The following is a 20,989-nucleotide window of genomic DNA, read 5'->3' on the forward strand; positions in this document are numbered from 1 at the left end:
GGGGAATTGCTCACCAAGTATCTTACAACTTAGGAAGAAGAGGGTCTTGTGAGCTTTGAAGCCTTCTGAGCTTCCTAAACCTTGAAAGGTTTATTCACTTCCTGGGTCTCACAAGCCTCTCTCTGGGAGGGAGTTCTTCAGTTTGAAGGAAACAACTAAACAATACCACTTTACATGCTTAACTTGAAGGTCATTTTTCAGTTTTTTTCTTTTTAATCATTTTATGCAAGAAATTAAGTTTTGCATTGTGGCATTTCCCACTCGTGTAGTATCTACAGTCATGAAGTTTTGGGTTTTTGGATCATTCTGACTTCTGATATTTGGGTACAGCTTGACAGAAACACACTCATTATTGGAGCCTGCCTCCTTTCCAGAGAGAGGGGGCTAACAGGATGATTATTTTTATCTTGATCCTCACCAGGTTTTTTGATGCTCTGCCTACATCCCACAGAGGTATATTTAGCATGGGTGCTTCCTGCCAGGGCCTAGGCCATTTGGAACTACAGTCACACATCCCTCACAACTGCTGAACATAAAATCAGCCTGACGATGCAATTTCTGGAAGATTAGTTTCTAATCACAGAAGTATAGGAAAATATTTTAAAATGTGACTTAACTTATAAACTGAAGACTTTCAAACCTTGCCAAAAAGCTCTCTGACTGGCTAAGTATACACATGCGCTCTCTCCCCCTCCCTTCCCCCACTCTCTCTCTGAAATAAAGTTAAAAATATTCTCTATTCAAAAACAGAAAAGATTCTGAGGGAACAGATGAGCACCAAGCACTTAAATGTTCCTCTCCAGATTAGACGTATGTGTGTGTGTGTGTGTATGTTTGGTTTGTAACAGCAGGGGCCCAGTTAATGTGACCAGATGTATATTTCACTCCAAGTTGCTATGGAATCCTTTTCTCTTTGAAAGTTAAATTTCTCCATCTGTTTTAGTGACTTTGTATGCACTGCAGTGCCAAGGGCCAGCTGATCTAACAGACATGCTACTGAACAGATTCTTCAAACCAGGAAGAAAAAAGAAAAAACAAACATGAAACAGAACAAATAGAAAGAGAAGCCATAGGTTTTATGTTCTCTCAAAAACGTACAGAGTTGTGGCTAAAACGGAAGGAACTTGGTTCCAGGTCACATTTCCATGAGGACATTAGCATATAACAGTACAGTGCCCACGAGCTGTTTAGGAATGCTATAAAACCAGATACTGAACTGCAATATCATCAACTAAACCCTTCAAGAGTAGACTAAGAATGTCAGCCAATAGAAAATTGGTTTGTGTATGGCTTCAAGACTCCCAGTGTATAAAAAGCACTGTTTCTAAAAACAGTTAGCATGGATGTGAAGGATAAATTGTTTTGCTGAGAGTGAGTAAATAAATATAAGAATACTAGCAAAACTTTCTAGGAGAAGAAATTAGTAATACTATACTATTTTTTTTTTTTACAAACAACAAGCATTTTTTCCAATAGCTACATATGTCACTTTATTCGTGCATATTTTCTTCAGAGTATAAGAGATAAGCATTTTCATGTGCTCCACAGAAACAGCAAAAGCAGGATGGGAAAAATCCTGCACTTGCTCTATTTCTGCACTACATCTTCCCACATTGAATACACAAGTTACGGCTCGGCTCTGAGACTGGTTAATTTTAAGCTCAGCCAAGATGGCAGCACACCCACACTCCCAGGCTTAAAATATCACATCTTTCATAGCTACTTCTTCACACCTTACAGAATTCATATGTGCACGCAATCATGCTAATGATATTTCTCCAGCCAGGTTCTGCGTACATCATGCGTCTGCCAGCAAAGACTTGCTTGTTTCTATGCACTGATGGTAGTCCTTGGAATTGAAATTCCTCCCAGAGAGACGGGAGTGGGGGAGGTGTTTTGCAGATGATAGACTTGGATGAGAAAACAAGAAAAATGACTTTCTCTGTCCCTTAAAAACTTGGTGTTTTCAAAGGAAAAACAAAAGGAAAAGTCAGAGTAAGTCATATTTAGCTCTTTTGGCAGCGAGTCTCAGTTGGGTTGTATGAAGGTAAAAGAGGACTATTCACCTATTCAACCTAGTGGGTCAAAGCCCAGGCTATGGGCCATGAAAGTGCTCGATGTGACGGCTAGAAGACAATGGAGCAAGAAAAGCTTGAACTAGATCTTCATTCCCTTGAAAATTTCTTGGGGAAATATGATGTGCTGCTCTCTCTCTCCCTCCCTCTTTCCTCTCTTCCACTTCCCTCCTATCTATCTCCATGTATATCTCTTACAACCTTGTAACTCCTCTGACAGAAGGACAGCTAAGCCAGTCCAGGAGGGGAGCTGACTACGCACTGGCCCTTTCATCTTTTACTTTGAGTGGCTTAAATGAGTAATAGTCTCAGGACCCCACGTTGAAAAGAATCTGAAGCAAGAGGCCTATGTGTGCACTAGCCCTGAGCCCTGAGCTCTGGCATCATCTACTAAAGCCTTCTGCCTTGTTTTATCTGTACAAGCCCAACTTAGACCCACAGAGCAGATGTTGTTCACCACAGCCCTTTGTTTCCTATCCTGAGACACAAATGGGATATCCTTTGGAGTCCCACATGAAGGAAGATGGATGTCACCTTAGACCATCTAATGCCATTCTATTTCCTTATAAACAAAGGACAACAAAGTTGCCCTTCCGTGAAGTGGCATATGTGATCCACAAAATAAAGACCCCATGGACAACCAGGGGACAGTATAGGTGCCACAAAAACACACTAACATTCATGTCTCTTGGACTATCCTGAAGGAGATGATAGGATTTGTTACAAATTCAAGAGATCTTGGTACTATAAAAGTACCAAGCTTGACACTGGCAAGACAGCTCAGTTCATAAATGCTTGTCATGCAAGCATGAGGCCCTCAGTTTGATCCCTAGAACATATTTTTTAAAAGCCAGATATGGTGGCACACACTTGTGATCCCAGAACTGGATGAGGTGGAGACAAGGAGGGTCCTTGTTAATCTCTTGTTAATGCTAAAGAGTAAAAAGGTAACAAAAATTACAGTTGCTAACAACTTAGTACTATATTAGCAGGCAAAGGAGCTGTTTAACATGTAACTGCATTATTTTTGTGCATCACAAAAATTGGAACAAAACCAGGAAAGCTAATGGTCATTGCTGGGATGTAAGTGAGTAGGTAACAGGCTCTGGATTTGAAGTGATTGATAACTTCCTAAATACTGTGAGGTGGGATGTTTAATGATGCTTACATGGGAAGTACCATGGCAGCCGTACATACTGATTCTAAATATGGAATATATGTGGTAGTTTGAATGATAATACCCTCCATAGACTTATTTGCTTGAGTAGATGATCCCCTGTTGGTTGAACTGTTGGCAAGGGTCCCTTGTTGTCACTGGGGATATTATTTGAGTCAAAAGACTCTTGCCAGTCCCAGTGTACTCTCCTGACTCCTGATTGCATTCAAGACATGAGCTCTCTGCTGTGTGTGCTGTACCATCATGGGCCCTCTGGAACCATAAGCCCAATTAAATGTTCTGCTTTTTAAGTTGCCTTGATCATGGTGCTTTACTGCAGCATTAGTAAAGTGACTAATATATAAGTTGGTACCAGGGAGTGGGATATTGCTGTGACAGCCCCAACCATGTGGTGTTTTGGAGGAACAAGGAAGACTTTGGAGTTTTTCCTAGAAAGGCAGCTAAGTGCTACAAGTAGAGCGTAATGGGCCATCCTTGAAGGACCGAGGAAGGCAGCAGTGCTAAGAGCTAGGCAGGCTGTGGAGGCTCCACGTCAGAGGTTTCAGAGAGAAACAATATTAAGGACAGGGATAGAGAACATTCTTGTGATATAATTCAGCAAAGAATGTGGTTAACATTGGCCCTTATCCTAAAAATTTACCTGGGGCTAAGTTAAAAAGTAATGGGCTAATTTCTTTGGAAGACGAAATTTCAAGATAGTCCAATATTGACTCTATTATGTGGTCATTCATAACCACTTTTATGCAGGTCTACAAAGAAAAAGGCAACACAGTGCATGGCACATCAAAGACACCCAGTATCTGAATATTACACTAAAGAATGAACAACTGTATCTCTAAAGCACCCTTCCTCCCCTAACTCAAACAATAACTATCTAATTTTAGTGCTTTTTAAAGAAGGGCTTGTTACCATGTCTTTGAATAACAAAGGAAGGCATCTTTCTATAAGATGTTAAATAGTAACACATCCACTCATGGCATGGCTTAAATCCTACTTTTGAACATACTCATTAAGTTACTACTTTTTTTGTTCCATCCTAAGTGCATCCTTTAAAGAAAAACGTGCAAGAGATAAACAAAGGGGCAGCTGTCCTGGCTCTCTCTGCAGACATTTCATACTTGCTAATCAAACCACAGACTGTCTTGAGGTCTTTATAGATCTGCTGTCTGTTACACAGAATACACAAACCAGCTAACCACAGAAATCATGTTAACAGAGTCAACTGTCCTCTAGACAAGTTTTTCTATTGCTTTTGGTAGGCAAGTAATGTTTGGAGATTATTACTTATCCAAACTTCTGAAGAGGAAACTGCACGAACTGGTTGTTGAAGGGAGAGATAAAAGGAGGAAAAAAGATACATTTGAAATCACTAAGAAAGTGCGGGAATATTTAGATTGCTGATATTAACAAAATGCATAGCAGATGGCTATTCCTGTTTTAATGGTGATCGTTCCTTGCGTCTCACCCTCCTGCAGTCATAGTCTGAGGTGGACATCTATCAGCGCTCGGTTGTCGAAGGTCCATGCCTCACTCCTAGACACACAGCACCATTTCCCCAGAAAGTTATTTCAACCTTTTAATTAACTTTTCTGAACCTTTCCACCCAAGAGGCAGCATGTGACACTGACTTGGTCAAGTTAATGTGTGACTGGAGTTAAAAATCTTACCTAAAACACTGAAAAGACTGTGCTCACACCTTAGACCACTACCAGGTTGCTCCTAATACAGGAAAACACTGTCTTTTCCTTCTTCCTTTTTCCTTCTTCCTTCTTCCTGGAGTGACTTGTTCTTGCTTATACCCAAGTCTGTCCCTAGTTATCCTGTAAGCACTGTGATCTCCTAGTGGCCTTGTAGTGCATTCTCTTTCTTTGAAGATGGTTAAGGCTGATTCCACTTTATGCAGGATGAGGATGGGCCGGTATGATAGAAAGGGGGAACAGCAAATCCAGCTGGAAATGGAAGGTAATTGTACTGTCACTTTAAAACATACTAAGCAGCACATGTTATCCATGCCAGGGATTACCTGTCCTAGTATTCTTTTACTTTTGTTTCAGGTAAGCCCTAATTGAAAATAAATATTAGGCAAGGCCAGTACTGGAAAGCTATCAAAACTTGCTTCTGTCCTTCTGTCTGCCCTTCCTTCCTTCCTTCCTTCCTTCCTTCCTACCTTCCTTCCTTCCTTCCACCCTTCCTTCCTTCCTTCTTTCTTTTTAGGACATAGATTCACCCTATATAGCCCAGGCTGGCCAAGATTCACAATCACCCTGGGGGATTACAGGTGTGCACCCTTTGCCCTGCTTGCATTATGTCTTAAACACTAATGAAAATCCATCATTATATAAAAGGTATTTTTGAGCAATTATACAAATAGCACGGCTGCAGATTCCCACAAATAAAGGCTTGTGTATTTTCTCACCAACACTCTCAGCGATGCTGAAAACAGACCTTCAACACAATGAATGGAATATATCTGCATATTGTACTCTCAAATCATAATTTAAGCTTCCGGATAGTCACAGCCAGTGGGAAAGCCACTTAGCAAACAGAATGAGTCCTAGACAGCTGTAACACATTCACACTTGGGAAGCTGGTTTTCAGTCTTGTGAATAAAAAGACATATGAAAAGGATAATTAAAGGATGTCAGCACAAGTGTCAGCAAACCTCACTATAAATATCTTCAATGAGAACACTGACGATTTCCTTTGGGAAATTATTAAATGCAGGCTAGACAGTGCCAGTTAAAAATGGGAAAGATCAAATTAAGAAAATGGAGTCAACATTTCAGAGAATAAGGCATCCCAAGAGTCCTACAGTATTATTACAGCCTCGTCACTATTCCTAGAGACTCAGTAAGTCAGAAAGCTAACAGCCTTCAATTCACATAGAACAAGCATGTCTTGCTTTCTCTTTACATGCTAAACATGATGTAGTACTGTCTCCAACACTACTGAGAATCCATACCATTCTACATGCTCACAACTTCCCTCCCCAGCAACAAAGCAGATTCCACACTCCGAAGCCAGACTAAATACTTAGTGTCCTGAATGCATGCTGCTGAAAGACAGCAGAGCCTTAAGCACTTAAAAAGAAAACACCATAGAGTAAAAGTGAAAGGAAAGTAACAATTCAAAATGAAAGTCAAAACTCAATTTTTTTTAAAATTGCTAAAGTTTGGGGTTGGTTAATGGTCTCTGGGAAGGTGGAAGTGGAGGAGGAAGAATGTGTCAGTTGAGATGGAAATGACAGTGCTGAGCCTGGATGCCCAAAGGCTGTGTCCTTGATGAAGCAGAAAAAGTTCCCTCTACAAAGGGAGAACAAAGAAACATCCCCCTGACTTTGATGTTGAGACAAGAATGAAATGTCTCTCCAACAATCTGTAATCAAAAGTCATGCTGTTCCTGGTTTGGGTACATGTGCACCAACACAACTGGTTTGAAAAATGGCCATTTAGTAAAGCGTGCTCATCAGCAGCAATTAAATTCCATTAAAAGTAAAACAATACAAATAATGATGGGTGCACACGAGCTTTCACCGAAGCATCTCCTATCATGGCAGTTGAATAACTTGGAAGGGTGCAACTTCCAGTATATACTTAATAATATTAATCATATTAGGTTCAAATTTTTGTAAGGCTAAAAGGGGGCTATAGAAATAGAAGTGGGTAAACTCATGGAATAAGATGCAAACAAAATAAAATGTTACCTTGCCTAGGTTAGCTGTGTTTTTTAAAGTCCTTTTTAATTTATGTATGTATATTATACTTATTTTCAAAAATAGTAGTTAACACTTTACCATTTAATTCTAGAAGTACTCTATAAATAGTTGGCTGCTTATCTTGTTTTGCTTACAGAGAACTTCTGCCAAGACATTAAATAACTTCTCCAAAGTTCCAGGGTAGCAAATAGCATGTCCAAGGCCAGAGTCTAGGCTCCTGAATACAATCATATTCCCATCCTCCTTGCACATATACAATATTTCATTGTAAAAACAAAGAAAGAATTAAAAAGAAGGAAAGTACTCATCAGTAATATCCCAAAGACCCTTATCACCAAACTATCTGCAAAAAGATAAATATACAACTATTTATCTTTATAATGAGAAAATAAACCAAATAAAGCTAGTGTTTTTCAATCATTTATTTATTTTTGTCAGATCTTCTCTATTTTTTCCAACTTGTTTGTAATGAACAGGTACTACTTTAACACACAAGGAGGAAAATTAACACTATTTAAAAATACCCTGCTTTTGAGCATTTTTATAGCATATCCTACATCGCTTGATAAATTGCAGAGGAAGCCTAATTACATCTTGCCTGAAAGATAAAAGACAACTCTTTAAGTATTGCCAACTTCCAAAAGAGCACTTCGTATCCAGAGGCAAGCTGGGAAATAAATGCTTGATCCCCACAGGCCTTGCTTCAGAGTGTGACACCCACGCTCAAGGAGGGAAGGCACCCTAGCTAGCCTCTTTTGTCACAGCAACCAAGATGAGTCAGGAGAGACACACAAGGAACCATATCCAGCACTCAGAAAAGGTCTCCATAAGGAGAGGTCAGCCACACAGCCAGCAAGCTTAGAAGGTGGGCCTTAGAAGGCAGGGCAGTGCTCCTTTTGAGGAGCGAGGAGGACATGGAAACGGTAATTGTACAGAGCTGAACCTGCAGGGCCTTCCAGGGCTCCATCTCTTGATTTCCAGAGCTGGTAGAAAGGGACACATATCTAGTGGGCAGAGGGAAAACACACCGAGGAAGCTGATATGGCAGACTTTGGTAGTACTTTCCAGTTCAGGAAACAGCACCTGAAAGGGCTATCCACAAACTCTGGTTTAAGCAAATCAGGAATGGCAGGCTTGAGGCCTAGCAACATCTTTCTCAAGAACTTCATATACTAAAATGAAGAACACATCAGTTCTTTAAAGGGAATTAACTCCAGATCTTCCACTATCAGTTTCTATGAAACAACTGGAATGACAGTGTGAAACCCAGACTCCAGCATCTGGAATCACCTCAATCTCCTCCATTCACTATCTGGTGAATTAGTACAGATCACTAAATCACTACCTGTCTCCAAACTTTGGCTCACAGCTATAGGCAGTTGCCTCTGCTTCTCTCCCTCTCCTCCCTCTCTTCCTCCCTCCTTACCACCCTCCTACACACACACACACACACACACACACACACACACACACACACACACACACATACTGCTTGTGCCTTCTCAGAGTGAGGCAACCTAGGAAATTTGCCTTTTCTGATTTAGGACCAGTAACGATTAACAGACCAAATACATTAAAGTAAAAACTGGCAGTTGTTTTTCACTTCAGATTCCACTTATAAAGAACCAATTAAAAAAAAAAAAAAAGGCTACGTGGTGGCGGCGCCACACACCTTTATTCCCATCTTTAGCATAAAGCAAAGTTGGAACTAAGACTGTGCTTCATTGCCGGGTGGTGTGGTACATGACTTTTAGTCCCAGCACTTAGGAGGCAGAGGCAGGTAATCTCTGAGTTCGAGGCCAGCCTGGTCTACAGAGTGAGTTCCAGGACAGCTAAGTCTTTACAGAAAAGCCCTGTCTCAGAGGGAGGAAAGGTTATTTCCTTATTTGTTTTTCTATTCAGTGGGGGAATCTTACAAATGCTGATCAAGTGCTCTCCTCTGTGTTACTTCCCAGGCTCTGAAGTTCATTAAAAAGACATATATTCCAAAGCTCTTGTTCTGGATTTTTGTTTAAACTCCCCATCTGTCTTCGAGTAGGAAACCAAGAATTAGATCTATGTCCTAGGAGGCAAACAATTGCCCTGGAATATTAGAGATGGAAACTAGTCAAGTCTTTAGTATTCCAGGGCTTGTGTTTCCAGTGGTCCCTTCCATACATTATATCCAACCTCTGACTTCCTGTCTTTACCCTGAAAGCTTCATTTTACCTCCCCTGCTGCTTCCTCTATGTCTTGTTTGTTTTCACTTTAATGAGGCAAGAAAAGACAGCTTTTTCTTTACTTCTGGTTAGTAGTGTTCATGAATATTCATGGACTGATTCCCTTTCCAGCTACTATTTTGTAATTGGTTGGTTTTTGGTTTCCTTTGGTTTTGTTGTTGTTGTTGTTTTGTTTCGTTTTTTGGGTTTGTTTGTTTTTTGTTTGTTTGTTTGTTTGAGACAGACTTTCTCTTCGTAGCCCTGGATGTCCTGGAACTCACTCTAGACCTGACTGGCCTCAAACTCAGAAATCCACCTACCTCTGCCTCCCAAGTGGTGCAATTAAAGCCATGCACCACCACCACCTGGCAATGAAGTACTCTCTTATGTTCCAACTTTGGTTTATGCCAGAGATAGCCATAATCACCTGTGGGTCAATAAGTTGATGAAATAAGACAAATGACCATGAGAATTTTCCGCACTGTTTTATGTGGTTTCGTGCTCTTGATTTTACTTCTGGGTTTCACCGAAGGTTGGATGCAGCAACGGAACTCCTTTTGAAAAATGGGTGGCAGGATGCAGTTACCAAGTCAAGGCTTGGAAGTGATGGGTTCAGTTTATGATAAAGTTGATAAGAGACAAGGGAGATGGACGGCCTTGAGCGAGTAAAAGCTCTCATCAGGCAAGCCTGGCAGCCTGGAACTCATGTTAAAAGCTGAATGCAGTAATGCCTACATCTGCAGTCCAGCAGTCCTATGGGAAATGGGAGGCAGAAACAGAAGAATTGCCTGGAAGCTTCTGGGCTAGCTAGCTTATCATATTCACCTGCAAAAAGAAGAGAGACCTTGCTTCAACAACAAAGAGGAAATGTAAGCCTGTTCCTTGAAAGTTGTCATCTGACATTCATACTTGTGCCACAACATGCATGTACCCACAACACACATATCATAGACGTGTATATACACATACAACACACACAAACCATCCATGCATGCTAAGAGATAGTGAGGTGGTTCCGTAGGTACAGTTACTTGCCACCAAGCCTGATGACCTGAATTTGATCCCCCAGAACACACAAGGCAAAAGGACATAACCAAACCCAGCAAGTTGTTCTCTGACTTCTACACACATGCTGAACATATGCTCATCATCCCACACACACGCATGAATCTACACATATGTACATAAACAAATACATATCATTTTTTAAAACCTGGTTAATAGTAAAAAATATATGTTGCAGGGCACAAGCTAGACTAGAGTGAAGGAAACATCCTTTTGAATTAGAAACTTTAAAAAATGACTTAGACCACATTTAAAGTCTTAAAAGTCTGAAAGTCACTATCCTGGCTGTGTGAAAGCACTTCAAAGGTAAAGCTATTTGAAGGCAGGGAAGGAAGTAGAAAATGTTCCCACATCTTTGTACCTCAGCGGCTTCAGATGTCCTAAGACTACTTCCCCAACTTTAACATACACGGGAATGCCAGGATTCATGCCAACAGGCACGTTCTGATTCAGTAGCTCAAGGGTGGATCTGGAAAACTTAATTTGTAACAAGCTCCAGGTGACATCTGGGAGGCTGTCATATGTAGACCACACTTCTATGAACATGGCTATTGAAACCAAAATATGAGCTAGAGGACAGGAGTTTCATGTCTGTTCCAAGCTCCGCTTTCTCATTTAGCAGATTCAAGTTACCCTCTTAGTTTCTGCTGACTTGACACAAGCTATCTGGGAAGAGGATCCCCAATTTAGAAAATGCCCCCATTAGACTGCCTGAGGGAGGGCCTGGCCCACTGGGGGCGCTGCCACCTAGGCAGGTGATCTGGAATTATACACAAATGAGCACAACAAGCCATGAGGAGCAAGCAAGTAAGCTGGGCTCTTCCTTGACCCCTGCTCCAGTTCCTGAAAGTAGCTTAGAAACAGGCAAGGACAATCCTGAACAAAACCCCAGCAAGGACATGTGCATGAAACTGTTGCTGGTGAGGATATGTACATTGTCAGACAAAGGCTAATGTTACGATGCTGAGGCCACGCATTGCTGTGGTCTCCTTGCATGATTAGGAGGGGACCCTGGAAGAGTAAGGACTGCACACTTTGCTCCTCTTGGGACAGAAAGCCCTTTAAGAATCTTAGCTTGTTAGCAACAGAAAGAAATGAGGTATTTGTGTGGAATGTCCTGAGGGGAATGAAGTAAAGATATCGTTGAGACTCATTTTCCTAGCACTAGACCCATTTAACCAAATTAAATAATAAACAAAACAAGCCAGTGTTTACATCTGTGTTAAAAGAGAGAGTGGTGAGGAAAGCAAGACTGGATTGTGAGAAGGACTGATGGGGTCCTTGGGCTGCTCTGGTGCACATGAGTGCTTCGGTCTGCTAGGTGTCTTTGAAAGAGGGGTTCAGGAGCCAGAAGTGCAGAGGAAACCTGTGTAGGGGTGGTTTGGTTTTATAAAGAAGAAGAGATCATCTGTGGCTGCAGAACCAGAGCCAGGCACTGGCTTCCTAACCACTATCCTCTCATCCAGGATGCTGTCTTCTGAAACCTTCTGAGAGTTTGCAAAATCCAACAGACAGAGCTATTTAGAAACTTCCCAGCGGTGTCTATTACCTTCCGAAATTAAGATCTTTGCATGTGGAAGAGACGCACGTGTGCATGTGTTTGTCTAAATGTGTGCATGTGTGTGTGTGAATGTATCTGCACATGTGTGCATGTGCATCTGGAAGTCAAGGGATGATATTAGGTACCTTCCTCTATCATTTCCACGTATTTTCTGAGAAAGGGTTTCTCACTGAGCCTGGAGCTCACTGATTTGTCTAGGCAGGTCAGCCAATGAGCTCCGGGGAATTAGAGAGCCCATCACCACATTTGTTTTTTGTTTTTTTGTTTTGTTTTGTTTTGTTTTTTTTTGAAGTAGTCTATAGAGATTGAACTGGGGGCCTCATGCTTGTCCATAACACTTTTCTGACTGAGCTATGTCTCCTGACCCCTAACACAAATATTTTTAACGTTTTCATTTAAAAACCTATAATCTCATCTCCATTTTTAAATATTTGAGCAATTAGTTGATTGAAAAACAATTTCTTCTCCAGATTTCCAGACTTACTGTTGTTACTTCAAACCCTTCACATTAATAATAGTCATTAGAATTTAAACATAATCTTCACATCATATGTACCAGAGAAAAGCTTACCTTGGGCACAAACAAATGGTTAACTTATTTTTCCATAAATGCAAAAAGCTAGCACATAATAAGATTGAAAGCTATGGTAATAATATCTAGTAGATTTTTAAATGCACATAATTACTCATTTAATGGAAAGAAATTTATAAGGTTATCAGGAGAGCACACAAAGGCATATTAGGCACAAAGATAATGTAAGTTCACTTATAGAGAAAAATAAATGTGGATAATAGTAGTTAATGTCTTCCATCTGCAAAACAAATAAGGATAATTTCTAGAATAACAAAATTTGGATTTGATTTCCATCTCAGGATTGAATGTTGCCTGTTCTTTTCTTTTTGAAGATAGTCTCTCGCCCCAACGTCCATGTAAGTGTGTGTGTGTGTGTGTGTGTGTGTGTGTGTGTGTGTGTGTGTGTAACAAACAAGAGCCTGACTCATGTATCCCAGGCTGGCCTTGATCTTGATCCTCCTGCCTCAACCTCTGAAGTGCTTGTATTATAACTTTTATTTCTTTTATTACTTCAGTTTTTCCATTGCAACTTAGTCTAATTTTTTCCATACACTTTATTAAAGGGGACTAGTATTGTGAAATTTTTGTTTAAACTTTTAGGTGATGCATCTTTTTTTTTTCCTCCATACTCATTGATCATGTGTGTGCTCTTAATCCCAGCACTCAAAGAAGAGGCAGGAAACTGACAGCCTGGGTTAGACAATAAGCTTGGGGTCAGCCTGAGCTACATAGTGAGATCCAGTCTCAAAAACTAAAACTAAACAAACAAATGCAAAATATTACATACTTTCTATAATTAAATTCAATAAAGTTGATATTAAGATGTGCTTTGTGTGGTAACTGACTGATCAAGACAAACGCATAATTTATGGGATACTTATCTTGATAGCTACCAGAAAACAATACTACTAGGAAATGGATACTGCCTTTATACCAGGCACTAGACTAACTCTACAAGTTAGTATTGTTATTTCCATTTTTTAAACAAGAAGGGCCTGAGCTATGTTCTCTCAGGTCTTAGGAGTCCAAAACTGGAAGGATAAATAACCATGTTCTCATATAAGCATACTGAGTGGTCCAGGCTTGATGACCACTGCGGGCCAGATTTCCCTGGATCCAGACTTCAGATGGTGTTCTGCATATGGGAATTTTTTTATAGTGAGTGCTATGGGGCTCAATCCTGTGGGGGAAAAGCAGTGAAGTGGTTGCCCTGTGGTAGTGGCAGCAAAGGCCCCAACAGGTCCTTCCAGTCTCATACATTGTGTTGAATCAGGATAAAGGCTTTTTCCACAAGTTGCCCAGCACTTGAATGCATCTTGATGGTATCGCATGGGTGAGGTAGCTCTCTTCAGCTAAAGGCTAAAAAGAAAGACCCAGCTGCGAGCCATCAACTATTCAACACCCCCAAGAGCTGGGAAAAGATGCCTGAGTCCAGGGAAGGAGAGAGATGTGGATGGTACCATAGTTTTGCTACAGTGACTCAGCTTGAGATATAGTTCTGGACACCTGTTTGGGGGCTTATAAGTTACAGATCATATCATCTAATATCAAAAGAAACAGCCATAAAATTGAGGAAAGAAATTCAGATATTACGGTTTATGAATAAGACAAGAATCTATCTGCCCTTTCAATCTTCCTCTCCTGGACTCTATCTTTGATTGCATCTTTTCTCTCTCATATTTTTAAGTAAGATATCCAAATAATCTTGTCTGTAATAATGCCCCTGTCCTCGAGACGTCAGGGGCTATACTCAGTAAATAAGACCCGGCTTGTTGGGTTGCAGCCTTAATCATTGCCTAATGCTCAATCTTTCCTTGTGGATTTCACTTTCCAAACTGTATTAAAAGATAGAATTACTTCCAGACGACTCTTGACTCAAATAAAATAGTGTTAGCATTGATAGTGTTGATTAGAAAGAAGAAATTTTACACTGGTTTTTTTTTTTTTCCATTTTAATAAGAACCAAAATGTTCCAAGGTTTAAGATAAAGATGTGTATTATCAGTTGTTATCTGTTCGTCCATTGCATAGCAACTCTTAAAAAGGTAGAAAATACCAGCTAGCAGGAATGGTTCATTAAGGCATGAATCCAAAACAGATGCGTAGGGGATAATGAACCCAGTGTATACAATGGGAAATGTGAAGAGTCATTAATTCATATTATGCCACTTTGCTTTTCTGTCAACGACTGAAAAAACAAATTCTCTCACCACCACTCTCATTTCAGCATGGCCAGCAAGATACGAGGATGGTAACAGGGTTCAACAGTTAATAACAAACCTGAATGAGAAATAATTTTGAAAGTACTCAAACAACAAAAAGCAGTGGAGAGTGAAAATTTAAATGCTGCCGGATGCTATCTGATTAGACATCCGCTGCCATTGTCCTCTATAAAAATGGTGCACGAATTGCTGATGTGAGGTCTATGACCTCTGTGCTAGGATTGAGTTTGCAGCAAAAGTCAGTGGCTCAGCATTTCCTTTCTTCTTTATAAAACTGCACACAACAGAGGCCACAGGATAACAAATTTTACTGCTAAAAAAAAAAAAATGACTTAAGCCTGTTGAAACACTGCCCACTCAGAAATGTCACCCTAGCAACTATCCCATGAAATCTATTTTCTAACAGTTTCTCTCTCGAAATCCTCTTCTTTCAGAATCATATGTTAGGAAAACAAACTTGAAGGCTGTTTCAAACCCTAAATATATTTAGGTGCCAACTCCAAAATTAACACACACTTTACACATTGCTTTTGTTGTTGCTGCTTTTGTTTTTTATTTGTTTTTAATCCACAGTCACCTGCAGCATGCCCCTGGACTCCAGGCAGAAAGCATTCACGCCATCCTGTTGCATTCTGTGCTTCCCCTATGCTAAAATAACAGCTGTTAGTGCTTGCATCCCTGCTCAGAGTGCCATACCATCTTGTCCTCAGTCTACAAGAGCCTCCACGTCTGTTCATCCTGCTCATGCTGCCAGTCCACGCAGCTAATCCAACATTCAGCAAAAGCCACTGCCTCCCCGCAGCTTGCTTTCCTTTTCCTGTTTCCACTCAGTTCTATAGACCAAAAACCCATAAAGATTCTTGTGTTTGAAAGGGATCAACTTAGTACGTGTGTGACACAGAATGTTTGAGTGAGAAAGAAAAGGAGAAAGGAGATGGAATTAAAAGAGAGACAGGAAATTTAAAGAGGGTGAAAGGGGGGAGGACTAGCCTTGTGCCTTGCACATATGAGTTGGAAATTCCTTTTCCTACTGGCAACTTCGGGGATGAGTGGATCACGTGTTTCACACACACCCTGATGAGTTACAGCCCGCTGCTTTCACGGTCAAGAATGGTCATCCCGTGACCCACACAGACTAATTCATTGTCTTCATGACCACCTACTACTTGCATGCTCATGCCGTCATTCTGAGTCACAGGAACTCAGCTTTTCCACAGACTCATTTTCTACACACAAAACCCACAGCAGACTTCCGTGTAATTGAACAAATCAGAAATATTTCCTGCTTATAAGTATTCGTTCTGAAAACACTAGTAAGTATTTTTCAAACTAGACATTAAATATCGAGTGGATGGTGATCTAGTGTTCCATTGTAGTGGTAAACAAAAGTCCATGCTAAAACTAAAAAGAACCATAAAATTAAAATTATAAAGCATTAACTACAGCCTCAAGTTTTAAAGTAAAATCTGGTGAATCTAGAGAAGCTAACTAAATAATTGCTGTCAGTGTAAACCAGTTCTTGATGCAATTCCCTGTTTTGACATGTCTGGATAATTCACTCTATACCATTCAAAGAGTTTTGGAATGAGAGTGAGGTGTGTGGAGGGGGGAGGGGGAGAGAGAGAGAGAGAGACAGAGACAGAGACAGACAGACAGACAGAGACAGAGACAGAGACACAGACAAAAATGGAGACAAAAAAGGAGAAAGAGACAGAGAGGGAGGGAGAGAGGGAGGGAGGGAGAGAGGGAGGGAGGGAGGGAGGGATGGAGGGAGAACGGAAAACAGAAAGAGAGACAAAGTGAGAGAGAGACAGAGAGAGACAGAAAGAGAGGGAGAAACATGATACTATAGGAAAGCAAGTGTTTCAAGAGTTTAAGGCTAGCTGCTCCAACTGTTAGAATTAAGGCAGTTACCAAATTCTGCTTTAATTTAATTTTCTGTTTTTAAAAGTGAAAGTGATAGATGAGTTGATCCCAGAAAGATGATAATGAAGTAGGCTATAAAGCCTACAACGGCAAGGTTTTGTAATTTTCCAGTACATCTAAAGAAAATTAGTCATTAAGCTAACGAAGGCCAGAGTAATTCAATAAAACTCACTCAAAATAGCACAATTGTAAGTATTATTTGAATTTAAAATTTTTACCCATGACATTCCCTCAAAGAAGGCTCTGAGTAATGAATGCCTAAAGTCTAACTAGGGTGGACTTATGGTCAAACACTGAGGCCTCTGTTATGACAGATCCCTCTACCATGTTCAGAATGCCTGCGAGGAATGCCAAGGGATGGAATCAGTACCACCCTACTGAAGAATTCTAGAAAGGCCCTGGGTCTTCTATAAACGATGCTCAAGTACTACACTAGGCAATGGAAATGAGGAATGACAAGGGGCCATCCTGATTAGTGCTGAAAACAGTTATACTTGGGCAACCAGCACTGACTGAAATGGAGAATGATACTGAACAGTTGCACTCCTCAAATTTAGAGGCTGTGTTGCTTGTCATCAGTGTTTTAAAGTTCTTTTTCTCAAACTAGAAAGTCTACCAAGTTGGTTCCTAGGAAACAACCTAATATATTTTGCCAAGAAAACAAGACCTACACCTACAAATACAAATGAAGCAACAGTGTTAAAACGTAAATTGATAAGATTTTGAGCTGTGTCTTAAGTATATGAACAAATAAAGTTGAACACTTAAGTACTAACCTAAATTACATTTTTAAAGCTTTGTAGTTACTGCCTACTTTAGATCTCACTGCTTCTTTTCAGTTTGCATACTCGGTGGTATTAGAGACTGAACCCAGGGTCCCATAGATGCAAGGATAGCACTCGACTACTGAGCTGCATCCCCGGACAGTAGTTTGGGTTGAATGTGTCTCTCAAGAGCTTATTGCTAAAGGTATGGTAGCCTGTGGGCCTGTAGAGAGCTGGCGCAGCCTTTAGGAGGTGAGTGTAATGGGAGGAAAACAGGCCATAGGGACATGCCCTTGAAGATGGCATTGGGATCCTAGCCCCTGGCCCCGCTCTCTCTGCTTTCCAGTCACCCTGAGGTAAGCAGTTTTACTCTACCACGTATTTTTCATCATGACCTTCTGCCTCACCACAGACCCAAAAGCACCAGTGCCAGGTGACCAAGGACTGAAATGTCTGAAACTGAGCCAATCAAATCTTTTCTCTGTGGAAGTTGGTTTCCTTGGTTTTTTTTTTTTTAATCACTGCAACAGAAAACTGACTGAAACTGCCTATGCTTTCAATATTTCTAGGCTCAATTTTCCCTTCTGTCTCTACTCTATACTTCCAGCCACCTGGTAAGCAATTCTACCTAGATGTCCCAACCCACCTAGAAGCCCTGGCTCCACCACAGTTCTTCTAGTCCCACTCTGTATCCCCTGTATGTTTCTATCGTGTTCTTAGCCATCCTAGTCAGAAACCAACGGTCTCAAGTCCTGATATTTTTTCTCTTCCCAAAGAAAGAGAGAACCAATCTCCAAACCTAGCACCTTCTCACTTCTTCATATAACTCTCTTTTTCTGTTCCTTACTGCTTCTATTCAAATTCTATTTCTCCAAAATACTCCCTAGATTATTCCAGATTTAGTCTTCCCTTCTTTCAGTCTTGCTAAGTCCCGTTGTATTCTCTTTACTCACCCAAAGTAACACACCTAAAATGTCTATGGCTTCCGGCTTAAATCCCCTCAGAGTCTGGGTGCTTCCCTCTCATCATAAACATGCACTGGACTTGAAGGTTCCATGTTGTGGCATAGTGTGCTGTTTTTCCTTGTGGGTTTCACTGTCTCTGCCTATGGTACCCTTTCTACATCTACTATTTATATGGCTCATTTCTGATCATCATCCAAAGCCATTTCATTCCCAGGAGCCTGCTTTACCATACACCATCCTCCAGCTTTGAGGTGCATTATATGCCTGTTGCAGTGAATGTACTCCCAATATGTTCGTATCCTCTTAGAGTTGGCCATATTTTTTTAGATCTGTCATTAACATTTGGGAGCCACTTGTTGCGTTCATAGTCATTGTTTTATAGTTTCTGAGAACACAGCAAGGTTTGTTAATAAACTCTGGGGGAAAATAAATGTAAAAGTTTGAGATTATATTTGAGAGTTATAGATATTTGGAAATAATACTGATTAGTTTTCTTATTATGTAAACATATTTTAGCTTACAGTATGATTCTATATAAAACATTTGAGCCTTGGAAGGCAAGGTATGGCATGTATAAAGACTGACAGACATCGGCTATATAAGAATTCTAAGAAACAGAGCAATAGTACTGTGCTTTGATTGCTTGAATTTTTTTAGGATGGGGTGGAGTTGTTTGATTTTTAGACAGAGTCTTACTGTATAGCAACGGCTGGCCTGGAACTATGTAGAAAGACTGACATTTAACTCACAGAATTTTGAACGCCACTGCCTTAAGTGTCAGGATTAAAGGTATGCCACCACACCCAGCTATATTGTGGTCTTTTTCTGTTGTTGCTTTATGGGTGTGCAAAAGAATGTGTATATGTGCTCAAGTATGTCTTCATAGATCAAAGTTTCACTTAAAATAACTTCCAATTTGGTTAAAATAACCAATTTATTTACCACTAAAATTCTTCCCCAAAGAAAATCTCATGATGGCATACAGAGAATTCTCAGGAACAGTTTCCTTTTTGTTCTTTGAAGAAGTGGATTGTGGCAGACAGACCAGTGAGGACAAAAAGAAGTCATCCCCTCTCACCTTCAGAAGATCCACTGGGTCAGGAACCTCCCAATGCTTCTCTGACTTCTGAAGTTCTCCTTTTCTCAAGATGATAGTCAACAGTTGAGGGAAGCTTTGGTCAAAGCCTTCAGCAGGTACTGGGTTTCACTGGAGACTATCCCAAAGATTCCTGAGAGAGAAAAAAAAAACCCACAAAGGAATGTAAACTACTGGGGGTCAGTTCATTCTATTAAGCTGAGATTTCCTTTTATTATCTACCTTAAATAAGCGAGGGAACTTAATACATATAAAATTCTATGGTTAGTTTCAACCGAACATTATTGCATTTACAGGCATTAGTAATTCTAAGAACTTTAAGCAATTTAAAGGACAAGGGTAATGAAAAAGGGTAACTTAATTCCAATTACATTTCAGTGTAGCAAAGAAATCTGAAATACTTCTAAATAGAAGCAAACAACTGTGCACACTAATCAAAAAAGAAAAAAAAGCACTGGATCTTATTCTTCTCTGCTACTTCATAGCAATACATCATGTCTTTCAAACACATCAACACACAAACACTTCTGAGAAGAATCTAATTCAGGCTGAAAAGAACAAACAATGAAGAACTCAGCATTTGATCAAGGCTGACAACGTCAGAGAGTTCAGGCACGCAATTACATTTTAGACAGAGCTTTGAAGGTGATGAGGAAAGATGGCAAACAGTGGCTGAGCCCACTGAAGTAAGAAAACACACTTTAGGTAATATGGAACAAAACAGAATACAGCCGTAATTAAATGAAATCCACAAAGCAGAAGTGCTTGAATAGTGTGTTTATTTAATACCTCTCGTCCATGAGAAAGAGTCAAAAATCACAGACAGGGCTATTACCAGAACTGCAGACCACAGGAAGAGCGGCTGAAGCTGGGAGTTCTAGCCCAATCCTCCACTAACACTATGAATGTGGGCTTGCTAAGTATTCCTCTATCTGCACCCTCAGCTCTATCTGCCCTCTAGGTGAATACCAATGGGGTGGGCAGGATGGACAGATGGCTCAGTAGGAAAATATGAAGGATGTGGCCCTGGGTTTGAATATCCAGCACCATGTTAAAATGCAGAATAGTTTGTGCCTATAATCCCAGGAGTCCTACATTAAGATGGGAGATGGACACAGGAAAAGTCCCACAGACAAAGAAAGCCCCTGTCTCAAGTAAGGTGTTAAGGCAAGTGTTGGTTGGCATATTCTTTTATGCTACTTTATCAGGGTTCTTAGACCTCCATCTGCCTTCCCCTTACCCACAGTAGTCCCACCCAACCCCAATACCAGGGAGAAGAGAAAGACGGTTAGTGGAAAGTAGGGCGGTGTAGACTATTTCCCTGCTGATCAGGGTCATCAGGTTCCTTGAGAAAAGGCCAGTTTTCACAGTCAGGATAGCTCTATCTTCTTCTCATCAAACTGCAACAGCAACCAGGAGCAGCAGGGATGAAGGTATCAGCCACCTTTTCCTTCTTCAAAGTGCCCCCACTCCTCGGGTTCTGGCATTGATACCCTCAAGAGTTACCATGTGCAGCTGGCAAAGGTCACACCCCTGCTAGTGCAGGAGACAATACTAGTTAAAGGCTGTGAGTAAACATATTCACATAACATAACTAGGTTTTGTTTGTTTTGTTCTGTGTTTTTAAGAAAACAAAACTCCCACTACAAGGG

The 20,989-nt window shown here is 40.6% G+C and overlaps 1 protein-coding gene across 29 annotated transcripts in view; it reads right to left on the reverse strand.

Moving 5' to 3' along the window:
* Positions 1 to 20,989, reverse strand: part of NRCAM (neuronal cell adhesion molecule) — a 269,027-nt gene that overhangs the window by 190,252 nt on the left and 57,786 nt on the right. For all 29 annotated transcript variants that reach the window (XM_084793751.1, XM_084793731.1, XM_084793759.1 and 26 more), the window contains exon 2: positions 19,320 to 19,470. The gene's annotated coding sequence lies outside the window, so the exon portion shown is untranslated. The remainder of the gene's footprint in view (positions 1 to 19,319; positions 19,471 to 20,989) is intronic.

The sequence above is a fragment of the Acomys minous genome (assembly GCF_964271855.1).
Source record: "Acomys minous genome assembly, chromosome: 8".
Lineage (NCBI taxonomy): Eukaryota > Metazoa > Chordata > Mammalia > Rodentia > Muridae > Acomys > Acomys minous.